The sequence below is a fragment of the Cnephaeus nilssonii genome (genome assembly GCF_951640355.1).
Source record: "Cnephaeus nilssonii genome assembly, chromosome: 4".
Classification (NCBI taxonomy): Eukaryota; Metazoa; Chordata; class Mammalia; order Chiroptera; family Vespertilionidae; genus Cnephaeus; species Cnephaeus nilssonii.
The window spans coordinates 25453349-25468188 of NC_137075.1; the positions used below are offsets into that span (position 1 = coordinate 25453349).

A 14840-nucleotide genomic window follows, 5' to 3' on the forward strand; every position below is an offset into this window, starting at 1 on the left:
TGCTCAGAGAGTGATGGAGGCGTGTCAGAAGGGCACAGAAGTACAATGTGAGTGTAGAATATGGATGGTGAGTATACGGTATATACTACTCTTTCAAATTTTCTGTATTTAAAACATGTTTTACAATAAGATATCACGAAAAAAATTATTTTTTTACAAAAGAATTTAAACCACACACAAAGACACAGAGCCGGCATAAATGGGGGAACTCTTTGGTTTGTGTGTGTGTGTGTGTGTGTGTGTGTGTGTGTGTGTGTTTTAATCTTAGCTTTCTCTGAACTCTCCCCTTTTTACATTTTCTGCTCTTAAATAACAGCCTATCCCAAACCCTCAACGGACTCGCCTGTAGCTTGTTGCTAGTTTGCTTTGTCACAATAGCAATCCCTCGGCTATTCCCAAATAAACTCATTTTCTTTTTTTTTTTTTTAGCTTGCCTCAGTTTACCTCTTTATTTAGGTCAACAACACCCACAGCACTCCCTGCCTACATTTCTCCAGGCGTTGCCTTCAGGTGCCCCATTGCCGCCCTCCAAGGATGCTGGCTGGTGATAAAAACAGACAAAAATAGTTGTGGCCATCATCTCTGGACCGCGAAGCCCCTGCCCCGGCCTCAGCTTGGGCCACGGGATCCTCCATCGCTCTCTCGGCGGTGGAGCAGTCACGCCTGCCAGAGTGGGCGCTCGATGGCTCGGCGGCCGGCTGGCGGGGCCTGGGGCGCCGGGCCGGGCCGGGCTGGGCTGGGCTGGCTCCCGCTCGCCCGCTCGCGCCGCGCCGGGGACTCCGAGCTGTGCGGCTCCGCCCCGCGCGCGCCCCTCCCGCCTCCCTGCCGCCGCCGCCTGCAAGTCCCAGCGCTGAGGAGCCGGTGTGGTAGCGGGACTGGGACGCGTGCTGAGCCGTGGGGGACCCCGCGCCGGACGAGCAGGTGGGGATCCCGGGAGTGGAGGCGGCCCCCGCGTGCAGGGGGCGGTGTCCGGGCTGCCTGCCGGCCGGGAGGGACCGCGCACCGGGCCTGCACGGTGAGTGGAGCAGTGGGGAGGACCTCGGGGTGGTGGCGGCGGCGAAGGGGTGGCGGAAGCCGGGACCCCGGGTGTGGGGACTGGCCGGGGAGTTGGGTGACATGGCCTGAGGGGCCGGGCCGCTGCTGGGCAGGCTGAGCTGGGCGCGCGGACGGCCGACCGCCTGCGCCGTCCGTCCTCCCTCCCGGGCGGCAGGGAAGTCGGGCTGCTCCCGAGCACAACAGGTAGGCGTGGACTCTGCCCGCGGGCGGGAGCCGGCCGTCGGGAGGGAAGGTCGGAAGGTCGGAAGGTCGGAGCTCGCCCCGCCGGCCCGCCGGCCCGCCGCTCCCGGACCCGCCCCGGCTACGCCCGCCGGCCCCGACCCGGCTTCGGGCGCGGTTGTCCGGACGCCGCGCGCTGCCCCGGAGGTGCGTCCCCGCAGGCGGCAGTGGAGGGAGAGGGGGACTCTTCCCAGCCCTCGAGCAAAGGAAGCATTTGCTGGGGCAGCGTTTGCTTCGCTGGAGGACACACACACACTGCTCTCGGCCAGCACAGCGTCATTTCAAGTCATTGTCAAGTCTTAGAAACTTACACAGCGCTTTGTGGAACTAGCCAGTGAAGATTTTAGAAATTGTCGAGTCAGAAAGTAGTTGTCGGATGATTTGAGTCCCTTCATTAAAAGTCATAATTAAACTTTGTTTTAGGTACATTATTCAAATATTCAGCGCCTTTGACGCGCCCCTAAGAAACTTAGAGCCTAGAGAAGATGCGAAAAGGAGGGGGAGGTGGGGGAGGGGGTGCCCACAAGTACCGTTCAGAAGCAGAAGGTTCAATGACATGTATTTTTTTAAAAAAAAAAGCTTTATTGAGTCTTTTGTGTTTCATTAATTATCCATAGTATATTGAGGGGTTTGAACCGTCCTTGAATTAGGACCATAATTCTCCTATATTAAAAGCGCTTCTGCATTTTGAGGAGACTGCAGAAACTGTTATTAAACTTCATTTAAGAAATGAATTTTAACGGAGACCTAAGGAATTAGTACAGATTTGTTTATAGCATTTAATTGAATCCCTTGTCTAGTTCTAGTGTTTAAATTCTTTGGAGTAGACCAGGTGTCAACAGTTGACGGCGTGTGGGTCAAATCCAGCCTGCTGCCAGTTTTTGTAGATTTTATGGCTGTTTATGCATTGTTTATGTGATAGAGACTGTGTGGCTCACAAAGCCTAAAGCCTCTCCTGTACTTGACAGAAAAAAAATTTGCCACACCCTGGACTAGACCTCTAAACTCTTAACCACTAAATCTTTTTTGTAGGAGGAAAAGGTTAAGTTCAGTTTTAATTCTTAATCTTGCTTTTTCATATTATGTCAGGTAAACTGTATTGCTTCGGGATCCTAGATGTGTAATGAAGGAAGAGGGGCGTGGCTTTTCTGTTACTTTTGCTTAGAATAAAGTTTTTAACTTTAACAAGTTAGCCTTTTGGTAAGGCCAGAGAGAGGAAAGGATTTTTATGTTTCTTTAACAACTTTATAATTGTTAGTTTTAATTTAGATCTGGTGTGGAAAGTTTTTTTCATTTAGTAAACTCTAACATATCATTCATGGTGTATATCACAAGTAACAGTAAGTTGCTTTTTTTTTTTACATGAATCCTGTGATATAGCAGTTGATCAAAAGATCATACAGAAAAGTATTGGAAGTGTAACTGTGAACATGAAATCAAATGTTTATCTACAGTAAGACCCAAATGGGAAATTAGAACTCTCTAAGAAGATATCCAACCGATTGAAAATGGAGCATGCATCTTGAGTCATGCTTGGGCTTTTTGTTGTTTTTTTAAGTAGTAACAATTGAAAAGATAATTATTTGTAGAAAAGAAGCATAACATAGCCATATTAAAGCACTATGTTAATGTCACCAACCTAAGAAATTGGAGCTAGTTATGTTACAGGAAAGAGGGAAAACTTGTAAGAAGTGACAATTCTAAATATTTAAAGCTCAGCATATACTATTTTTAATCTTAAAACCATTGTATGGTTCTAGTTGCACTAAATAAGATGTTTTATATGTGTACTTTTTCATTTTTTAAAATATATTTTTATTGATTTCAGAGAGGAAAGGAGAGGGAGCAAGAGATGAAAGAATCATTGGCTGCCTCCTGCATGCCCCCTACTGGGAATATAGCCCACAACCTAGGCATATGCTCTTGACAGGAATTGAACCCAGGAGCCTTCAATCCACAGGCCAACGTTCTATCCACTGAGCCAAACCAGCTAGGACTTATATATGTACTTTATCAATAACTTAGTTGTACTTACTGCCCAGATAATGCTTCTCTATAGGTTAATTACCATTATACAACAGTTATACAATAGCATGTATCTATATCCTCTTCTGTTGCATTTGTATGTTTCTATATGTTGAAATATGCATGTTTTTGTGCATATATATGCAAAATAATACCTCATTTATTCAATACATTCTTTATGTAATAAAAATAACAGAAAATTGAAATTACCCATTAAAACACCAAATTTTTTTTTGTTAATCTTCACTTGAGGATATTTTTTCCATTGCTTTTTAGACAGAGTAGAAGGGAGGGGGTGAGACAGAGTCAGAGAAACATTGATGTGAGAGAGACACATCGATTGGTTGCCTCCTGATTGGTTGCCCCCCACAAGCACCCTGACCCAGGCCAGGGATGGAGCCTGCAACCAAGGTACATGCCCTTGACTGGAATCGAACCCAGGACCCACTTGGGGCTAGAGTATTAGATGGTAATCTACACTAATAAAAGAGAAAATGCTAATTGACCGTACCTTCGTAACGCCCACAGCCAATCAAAGCGAGTATGCAAATTAACCAAACAAAGATGGTGGTTAATTTGCATACACAGCCACTGATTGGCCTGGGTCCCGGGAACATCCTCTGGACCCAGGCTGTGCCTAGCCTATAGGCCCATAGGCCCTGAGCGGCAAGGGTCCCAGAATGCCCCCTGGCCACTCGGAGCCTATGAGTGCAGCCGCCAAGCGGCTGGGGGCGGGGTGGGAACATCCTGCCTGCAGCCACTTGGGAATGCTCTAGCACCAAGCGGCAGTTTGGGCCCCCGCCCCCAGCCTGGGGTCTCAGGCTGGTGGCGGCACGGCACCCAGGCGGTGATCGGGCCCCGCCCCCAGCCTGGGATCTTGGGCTGGCAGCGACGCGGCACCCAGGTGGCAATCGGGCCCGCCCCCAGCCTGGGGTCTCGGGCTAGCGGCGGTGCAGCACCCACGTGGCGATTGGGCCCCCGCCTCCAGCCACTGAGTCACACCAGCCAGGCAGATATGGAGGAATCTTAAATGTTTCTTTTTTTATATATATTTCATTGATGTTTTACAGAGAGGAAGAGAGAGGGATAGAGAGTTAGAAACATCGATGAGAGAGAAACATCGATCAGCTGCCTCCTGCACACTCCCCACTGGGTATGTGCCCCCAACCAAGGTACATGCCCTTGACCGGAATCGAACCTGGGACCCTTGAATCTGCAAGCCGTTGCTCCATCCACTGAGCCAAACCAGTTAGGGCTGTCCAATATGTTAAAGAAAAAACCCTATCTAATAAAGAGGGAATATGCAGGGGAGGGCATTTGGGGGTGACCGGGCTGTCAGGGGAGGGCAGTTGGGGACGATCAGGCCAGCAGGAGAGCAGTTAGGCATTGATCAGGCTGGCAGGGGAGTGGTTAGGGGGTGATCATGCTGGCAGGCAGAAGCGGTTAGGGGCAATCAGGCAGGCAGGCGAACAGTTGGGAGCCAGCAGTCCAGAATTGTGAGAGGGATGTTCGACTGCCTGTTTAGGCCCGGCAGTCGAACATCCTCTGAGGGGTCCCAGATTGGAGAGGGTGCAGGTTGGGCTGAGGGACACAGGAATTTCATGCACCGGGCCTCTAGTTCACTATATTACTTGGGTGGGCCATGGCAGTCATAACCAAAAGGCAGGATAATAAGAGAGTTGTTCTAGGAAGCTATACTTGCAAAGCTGGGCATCTGGCAAGCAGTGAGAAAGAAGTCTGCCAAGAAAACCCCTCAGGTAGGAATACAGGAAGGTAAGAAATGTAGCTAAATTCTAGGCTAGATATATTCCATAGGGCCGTGGTCAGCAAACTGCGGCTCGCGAGCCACATGCGGCTCTTTGGCCCCTTGAGTGTGGCTCTTCCACAAAATACCACGGCCTGGGCGAGTCTATTTTGAAGAAGTGGCGTTAGAAGAAGTTTAAGCTTAAAAAATTTGGCTCTCAAAAGAAATTTCAATCGTTGTACTGTTGATACTTGGCTCTGTTGACATGAGTTTGCCGACCACTGCCATAGGGTATGTTGTCAGAAGGGACCATGAGGAAAGCCAAAATGTCAGACCATAGTGCAGATTAAGGGTGAATCAGAATGCTGACCAAGAAGTAAGAGCCATGCCCGGCCTATGTGGCTGTTGGTTTGCGTGTCTTCCCATGCATCAAGAGGTGGCTGGTTGGATACCCCATCAGGGCACGTGCCCCTGTTCCACAGGCTCGATCCCCAGTAGGGAGCATGCAGGAGGCAGGCAATCGATGTTTCTCTTTGAGGTTTATATCTCTCTCTTCCTCTTTCTTCCAGTCTTTCTAAAAAATAACATTTTTGGCTAGTTTCTCAGTGGTTAGAGCGTCAGCCCATGACTGCGGGTTCAATTTCGTCAGTGGCCCATACCTATATTGTTAGTTCTATCCTCGGCCCATTGGGGCATGTGCAAGCCAACCAATCGATGTGTCTCTTTCATATCTTTGATCTCTCTCTCTCTCTCGCTCTCTCTCTCTCTCTCTCTCTCTCTCTCTCTCCCTCTCTCTCTCTCTCTCCCCCTCTCCCCCCTCCCTCCCTCCTTTTCTCCTTCCCTCCCCCTCTCTCCCTCCCCTCATCGCTCCCTTCCACTCTCTCTAAAAACCAATGGAAAAAGTATCCGCAGTGAGGATTTTAAAAAAACCAACATACTAAAAAAAAGATGATGTAAGAGCCATGAACAGTTAGAAGGAGGACATTCTAAAGCAGGCGGTGTCTATTGGCTGAACTAGGAAATCCTATGTGGCAGATTGCATGAGCAGTAAATATAAGGATAAAGTTACTTTGAAAAATTGAGCAAGGATTCCTGGCCTCTGCTGAGCCAAGGGAATAATGGCATTTTGTGTACTTTGCTTTCGTACTAAGTAGCCCCATATTGCCCTGGTTTTTAAAATATCTGTAGTAAATAATATTTTGGTCATTTCCATCACTGATAGCTGTTTGCTCTGACTTCTTCCTGTTCTCAATGAGTTTGCTCCTTCACTTTTAACATGATGCTGTCTACCACCCTAGCTAGAATCCAAATAACTGGATAATTAGTCATGTCTAAACTAAGAATGAACGGGCTCTGAGGGATCAAATGTCAGTAAAGTTTATGATCTTCGAAACAGTTAGTTCCTCTATATTGTTTTAAGACAACGTTGTTTTTTTTTTTAATTCATGTTACTGGATTCTTGAGTAGACCGCGTAGTGAGATTGCTTAGATGGTGACTTTTGGATGAATGAGGTGGAAGATATAAGAAGAGTAAAATTTCTGTTATTTTAAAATCTGCTTTCTGGAACTCCTAAGTATTCAGAATGAAATCTCTCTCCCCAGGGGGAGTTGGAAGAGTTGGTTTGTAGAATGAAGAGTGATAAAAATGATCAAGAGTAGCCAAAGACTAAACTAACACTGTTAGTGCTTATTGATTGCTGTCAAGATGGAAAGGGTCCTTTGGAAATGGATGTCTCTAGAAGACCTCACACTTTAACAAAAAGCCTCAAAGTATGAGACTTTAGAGGAAAGTGAAGTGTTAAACAACAAAGAAGAATTAGATGGTTTGGGAATGGCAATAATTTAGTAATATCAGTAATTAGAGACTACATAAAGAGGCTATATGAAGTAGTTGAAGGAACATGGACATTGAAACTAGACAGATTTAGGTGTTACTAGTGGCCCGGTGCACGGATTCGTGCACATTGAAAGGAAATTAATTAGAAGAAATATGTTAATATTGGTATTCACCCTTTCTCTATAATAGAAGTGTCAGAGATGAAAGAAAATTAGTAAAATGTATATGAAGATAATATATAAATTGATTAATAAACAAACGATAACAGCATGATATAACAAAAACAAAGACATGATATAAAAACAAAAATGATATAAAAACAAAAACATCAATAAAAACAGTGACTGATAAATTGATTAAACTTACTCTAATATCTCCTTGTATAACACATTAAGAGTAAAAACACTTTCAGAGTGCTTGACTAATTTCCCTTGTGATGAAGTATTTACAACTTTAACTTTAACGTCACATGCTCTTCGAACTTGAGAGAAAGCAACATATAACTAACCATATCTGAAAACGGGTTTAGATAGGAATATTTCTACTCTGTCTAGTTTGTCCTTGTGACTTATTAATAGTCATGGCAAATGCCGACATCATGGGAAACTGTCTTTGAATTAATTTAAATGGGAGGCCAGTGTCGAAACACACACATGTGATTGGCGCCAGTGATAGCTTTATATGTATTATACATGTGTGATTCGATGTTTATTTATTATTTATTTATTTTTTAATATATTTTATTGAGTTTTTACAGAGAGGAAGAGAGAGGGATAGAGAGTTAGAAGCATCGATCAGCTGCCTCTTGCACACACCCCACTGGGGATGTGCCCGCAACCAAGGTACATGCCCTTGACCGGAATCGAACCCGGGACCCTTGAGTCCGCAGGCTGACGCTCCATCCACTGAGCCAAACCAGTTTCGGCTCGATGTTTATTTTTAAATTGCCAGTGCACTTGGACAAATTTCTTACCCATCGTTAAATGTAAAAGGAGGATAATAATATCTTAATTTCAGTGTTGCGAGGATTAAATGAGATAGTGAGTTAAAAAGTTCTAGTAACTAAATCCTAAAAAAAATTAGTTCCTTTTTCTACTTTTGCCTTATTAGACTTGGTTCCTACTGTTCAGTCATTCAGTGCACCCCCAACACTTCCTCTTACCCTCCAAGGGTTTCCTTTTTTTGTAATCTGAAAGGAGAATTACCATAAACGGCTAGACTTCAGTTGAGGGCCCTATTGGTAATCTCCATCACTGAATCCAGTTTCTACCATTCTTCTTATCCCTAACTAGAGGCCCGGTACATGGATTCGTGCACTGATGAGGTGCCTCGGCCTGGCCTGCACCCTCTCGCAATCCGGTACCCCTCGGGGGGATGCCGGAGAGCCGGTTTCGGCCCGATCCCTGCAGGCCAGGCTGAGGGACCCCACTGATGCACAAATCCGTGCTTTGGGCCTCTAGTATGCATATAAGATCTTTGGTTAATCTCTTTCCGCCCTCCCCCCTCCCCCATTCCCTCTGAGATTCATCAGTCTGTTCCATGTTTCCATGGCTGTGCATTGAGCATCTGCCCCCTGGTGGTCAATGCGCATCATAGCTACTGGTCAAATGGTTGCTTAGGTTTATATATATATCTACTAGAGGCCCGGTGCACGAAATTCATGCACGGGGGGCATGTATTCCTCAGCCCAGCCTGCACCCTCTCCAGTCTGGGACATTCCTCTCACAATCCAGGACTGCTGGCTCCCAACTGCTTGCCTGACTGCCTGCCTGATCACCCACTAACCACTTCTGCCTGCCAGCCTGATCACCCCCTAACCACTCCCCTGCTGGCCCGATTACCCCTAACTGCCCTCCCTTTCAGGCCTGGTCCCTCCCAACTTCCCTCCCCTGCTGGCCTGATTGCCCACAACTGCCCTCCCCTGCCGACCACCTTGTGGCAACCATCTTGTGTCCACGTGGGGGCGGCCATCTTTGACCACATGGGTGCGGCCATCTTATGTGTTGGAGCGATGGTCAATTTGCATATTACTCTTTTATTAGATAGGATATCTATATACATATATAAGTATATATATATAGATAGATAGATAAATATATAGATATACACATAGATATATAGATATACATATAGATATAGATATAGATATAGATATAGATATAGATATAGACTAGAGGCCTGAGGCACAAAATTCATGCATGGGTAGGCCTGGCCGGCGATCAGGGCCGATCTATGGGGTGACCGGCGGGGCGATTGGAGGGGCCCCCACTGGCACCACCTTGGCCGACCTGGCACCACCCACTCGCTGTCCCTGCCCCCCCGCCGCTGCCAGTCGCCTTCCTCTGTGGGGCTACCAGTGGGACAATTGGGGGGCCCTGCTGGCACCCGCCTTGGCTGGCCTGGAGCCTGCGGACTGGGGGAACCATCTGCCCCTTGGTGGTCAGTGCATGTCATAGCAACCAGTTGTCCCACCATTCGGGCGATTTGCATATTAGGCTTTTATTATATAGGACTAGTGGCCCGGTGCACGAAATTCGTGTACATTAAAAGGGAATTACTTAGAGGAAATATTTTAATATTGCTATTTGCCCTTTCTCTATAATAGAAGTGTCAGAGATGAAAGAAAATTAGTAAAATGTATATGAAAATCTTCCTCTTTTCAGAGTCTGGGGCGCACCACGGGACCCAGAGTCAAGTCCCCGCCCTCCCGCGATGCCTCAAAATCACGTCAGACCCAGACCCAGACCCAGCCTGCCCACCCCCAATGGGCGAGATCCAGACCCGGCCAGCCCCACCCCTATCAATCCCCGCCAGGTGGGGGGTGCAGCCTCAGGTCCCCCGTTAAGCTGCACCGGGTGAGGGGCACAGCCTCGGTCCCCCGTCAAGCCCTGCCAGGTGGGGGACGCGGCCTCAGATGCCCCGGCCCTGGCACTGGGGTGGAGGACGCGGCCTCATGACCCCCAGCCCGACCTCAGGTCCCCTGGCCCTGGGGCGGGGGCGGGGCATGAGGGCGTGATGACTATTTGCATATTAGCTCTTTATTATATAGAATAATCAACACTTATCCTTCTGGTACTTTTTTTCTTTACCATGGATTTGCAAAACTGGATACTTTTGTCAAATGGTTTTGATATTTTTATGACTTGTGATACATTATGTTTTCCAAGAGTTGAACCTGTTTGTACTGTCACTATAAAATTTAAAAACTTTTCTAAAATCTCAGTATTGGACCCTAACCGGTTTGGCTCAGTGGATAGAGCATCGGCCTGCGGACTGAAGGGTCCCAGATTCGACTCTGGTCAAGGGCATGTACCTTGGTTGCGGGCACATAGGGGGTGTGCAGGAAGCAGCTGATCGATGTTTCTCTCTCATCGATGTTTCTAACTCTCTATCCCTCTCCCTTCCTCTCTGTAAAAATCAATAAGATATATATATTTTTAAAATTAAAAAAAATAAAATCTCAGTATTGGCTATAACAGTTTTTATACTTATCATATTTAGATTTGATGTATATGTAATTTTGAACCTGAAAACTCGGCTAAAACATATTCTTACAGAGCTTAAATCATTATTGTATACTTTGATAACGAATTTATTTTTAGGGTTGCTATAGAGAATTAGGCTAAAATTAAGTTCAAACCAAATAATATCATAAGTTTGAATTTTATTGTCACTTTCTTGCTGTTTTCTTTTTTTTAAAATATATTTTATTGAGTTTTTACAGAGAGGAAGAGAGAGGGATAAAGAGCCAGAAACATCGATGAGAGAGAAACATTGATCAGCCGCCTCCTGCACACTCCCCACTGGGGATGTGCCCGCAACCAAGGTACATGCCCTTGACCGGAATCGAACCCGGGACCTCCCAGTCCACAGGCTGACGCTCTATCCACGGAGCCAAACCGGTTTCGGCACTTTCTTGCTGTTTTCTAAAGCAGTTGTAGTTGCTATGGGCTTATCCTACCTAATAAAAGAGTAATATGCAAATTGACCCTAAATCCGCTATACCCAGAAACCACACCCACCAGCCACGCCCACCAGCCAATCAGGAGCAAATATGCAAATAAACCCAACCAAGATGGCTACAGCCACAGAGAGCAGGAGGGAGGCTTGGGTTTCCCCGGTAACAAAGGAAGCCAAGCTTTCCGCCCGCCATTGCCGGCCTAAGCCTCCACTCAAGGCTACAAAGTTTCAAATACAGAAGGTAAACAAATCCAAACAGAAATGGCGGCAGCCACGGAGCTGGAAAGGGGGAGGCTAGGGTTGCCCCTGGCAATGGAGGAAGCAAAGCTTCTGCAGCCCTGGCTGGCCTAGGCCTCCGCTCCAGGCTACGAAGTTTCAATTATAGAAGATACATCAATCCCAAGAGAAATGGCTGCCGGCCACGGAGCGAGTAGGAGGCTTGGCTCCACTCCAGGCTACAAAGTTTCAATTGTAGAAGATACATAAATCCCAGATACCAGGGCCTTTGCTTGGGTCGCCAGGGGTGCATGGCCGGCCTGCAAACCACCACAGGCCCTTCACCCAGGCCGCCCCACACCCCAAGGGAACCCCCATCCTGATCTGGGATACCCTTCAAGGCAAACCAGCTGGCCCCAACCCATGCACCAGGCCCCTATCCTATCTAATAAAAGAGTAATATGCAGATTGACCATCACTCCAACACACAAGATGGCCGGCACAAGATGGCCAGCAGGGGAGGGCCGTTGGGAGGGACCGGGCCTGCAAGGGAGGGCAGTTGGGGGCAATCAAGCCTGCAGGGGAGGGCAGTTAGGGGTGACCAGGCCTGCAGGGGAGGGCAGTTAGGGGCATACAGGCTGGCAGGGGAGCAGTTAGGCATCAATCAGGCTGGCAGGGGAGTGGTTAGGGGGTGATCAGGCTGGCAGGCAGAAGCGGTTAGGGGCAATCAGGAAGGCAGGCAGGCGAGCAGTTGGGAGCCAGCAGTCCTGGATTGTGAGAGGGTTGTCCGACTGCCCTCGAGGGGTCCCAGATTGGAGAGGGTTCAGGCTGGCCTGAGGGACACCCCCCCACACACCTGTGCACAAATTTCGTGCACTGGGCCTCTAGTCTAAAAATAATATCAAGATAAATATTTCTTAGATGAATTAGAGGAGAGTAGTGGGCGATAATCAGCTATTAAAATCATCTATATTGTCTAGTCTCAGTATTTTTATTTATAAATTAATAGTGCTAGTAGGTGTTTATGGTAGTGGTATGAGAATTAAATGAAAAATTCATTTATCACAGCACCCCAGCCTTCAGAGATTCTAATTCAGTTGGTTTAGGCTCAACTTTGGTATTTCTTTAAAGCAGCTAGAGTTGAGAACTACTAGTCTACATTGTTACAGGTCTGCTATCTTTAATTTTAGCTTCCTTTAATTTTTAACCGTTTACCTACCTCATATCTTGTTCCCTTTGCTATTTTCCCAACACTCCCTTTTTAATTGTTTGACCTTTATCCTTGGAGGAGTTGGGAGATGAAGCTCATTTTGTGGTTTACTGAAAGATGTAGGTAGAAATTAGTAGAGAAAGAGCCCCCAAATATGTGTCCAGCTTCCACTCCTTGCCCTATTTGTTCCACACATTTTGTTCCTTACATCTTTTTTTTTTTTTTAATTGAAGTGTCCCTTGCATCTTAATGTCAAAAACACTGCCCTCCCCCAACCCGTGGAAAGGCTTCCTAGAATAAAGAGAATGAGCTTTGTTGCCAAGAAAATCTGGGTTCACTTCACCTATTTACTGGCATCTTAATAGTTCCTTCATCCATAAAATAGGGGTATCTTCATGCTTTCTTCCTTGTGATGATGAGATATAAGTTAAGCACTAAAAAGTTCCTGGCTCAGTGAATAATAGCTACCATTGTCATTTTGTGATTTGGGAGTCAAGTTAGGAATCTAACAGAAATTTAGTTTGTTTATTGGTTTTTAAGAATTTCATTTTAAAAGGTTTTAAATCACTAAAAATTTGGAGACCAGAGAAGGAACATTACCCACAATGCTGCTATCTGAGAATCACTGTTAAGATTTTTGAATCATGATTTGGAAAAAAACCAGGAGAATCTTACAGTCTAAGTGATGGATAGATGGCTAGAGAAGCCAAACATTATTTTAAGAAGCATAAATATAATAATGAAAAAGACGCTATACCAAAAGGAGACAGTACAAGAATAGGGTAATTAATCATGAAAGGCTTCCTGAAGGAAGTGATTTTCTTAAGATGAATTTTAAAATAGTGAGTTTACTGTAGAAAAAAGCAAGATATTTCATATTCAAAGATGGAATAAATACAGATAAGCTTTAAAAATCAAGATAGCCTGGCTGGTGTGGCTCAGTGGTTGAGCATCACCCAATGAACCAGGAGGTCATGGTTCAATTCCCAGTTAGAGCACATGCCTGGGTTTTTGGCTCAATCCCTAGTGGCGGGGGGGGGGGGGGGGGGGGGGGCGTCAGCAAACCAATTTTAGGACTGTGTCTAGGGATGTTTAAAATCCAGTAACAAAAAGACCTCTTTTTCTTTCTACCAAGGCAGCCCTCCTTAAGGCAACATCTTAAGCGTGATGCTCTGTGTAACTTCTGGGTTCCTATTTTGTAACCTATAATTTTGCAAAGCCTGAGTCACAGGTCAAAGGGAATCTCAGGTCAGGATAAAAGACCCAGCTTTTTTCTAAATTAAAGCTAATTACTGTTTTGTCTCTTGGGTTATTGATTTTTTTTTTAAAGGTTTGGATTTTAAGATTTATGTATATTTTCTGAACACTTGGAGATTCTTGAGAGGGTTTTTGGGGCTTATTTTATGCTTTTTGAACAAAACGAGAAACTAAAGACTAGAGGCTGATTTGAAGCTATTGTGATGTCTTTTAGAGAAATGAAAGCCAAAGAAAAGTAATTGAAATTTAAGTATGAGACATGTTTCAGAACCTTAAGCACTTGATGCTTGCTAGAATTAGTTCCATTTACTGCCTAGCGGCTGGTTCATTTTGTAAATTGCTCTTTTTTGTGCTCTGGAAAGAAAAAACTAACAAACCAATCCAACAAACCTATCTTTTTTGTATTTGATGTTCTCTTTTGATTATTTGTGATTTTCCTCTTTTCCCTTCTCAAAATGATATACTACATCATTTTAAGAAACTAAAATGACCAAGAAGATTAGGGAGACTCAACCCTCCCCAGCAAATTTCAACCTATTTCCCATCTCTACTAAAATAGATCTGTAAACCCTAGATAGAGAAAATTATGTTAACACTTTCTGTCAGGACTGGCATCATCTTAGCTTCTTGGTGACTCAGTTTCCTCATCTTAAAATGGGGCTAATAAAAATAGCCACCTTATGGACAGTTTTCATATTACTCAAGAAAATGTAAGACATTACTGTAGTGCCTAGAGCCGTGGTCGGCAAACTGCGGCTCGCAAGCCACATGCGGCTCTTTGGCCCCTTGAGTGTGGCTCTTCCACAAAATACCACGGCCTGGGCGAGTCTATTTTGAAGAGTGGCGTTAGAAGAAGTTTAAGTTTAAAAAATTTGGCTCTCAAAAGAAATTTCAATCGTTGTACTGTTGATATTTGGCTCTGTTGACTAACGAGTTTGCCGACCACTGGCCTAGAGTATAGTAAGTGGTCAAAAAATATTAGCCTCTTTCAAAAATAAGGTGGGAGCAGCAATTTTATGAAATCTTTTTTTCAAGTAACATAACTAATTTGAAAAATATTTTGCTATATATACTTTTAATAAACTAATCACTTTGTAATCTCAACAGGAACATGGAAAATGTAAAAGATTTGAAAAATAAGCATTCTCTAGATGTTTATATAAACAAGGTTGTGGTTATATTAAAATGTATAGTAGAGCCCTGGCTGGTTTGGCTCAATGGATAGAGCGTCAGCCTGCGGACTGAAGGGTTCGATTCTGGTCAAGGGCATATGCCCAGGTTGTGGGCTTGATCCTCAGTGGGGGGCGTGCAGGAGG

General features: G+C 45.5%; 1 protein-coding gene across 6 annotated transcripts in view; it reads left to right on the forward strand.

Moving 5' to 3' along the window:
* The first annotated feature begins 751 nt into the window (after positions 1-751).
* HEATR5A (HEAT repeat containing 5A) overlaps positions 752-14840 on the forward strand; it is a 110628-nt gene continuing 96539 nt past the window's right edge. For 4 of the 6 annotated variants that reach the window (XM_079769909.1, XM_079769913.1, XM_079769911.1 and 1 more), the window contains exon 1: positions 753-1015. The gene's annotated coding sequence lies outside the window, so the exon portion shown is untranslated. Of the gene's footprint in view, positions 1016-14840 lie in introns of all 6 variants that reach the window. The other 2 variants (XM_079769912.1, XM_079769910.1) reach the window with 2 other exon arrangements.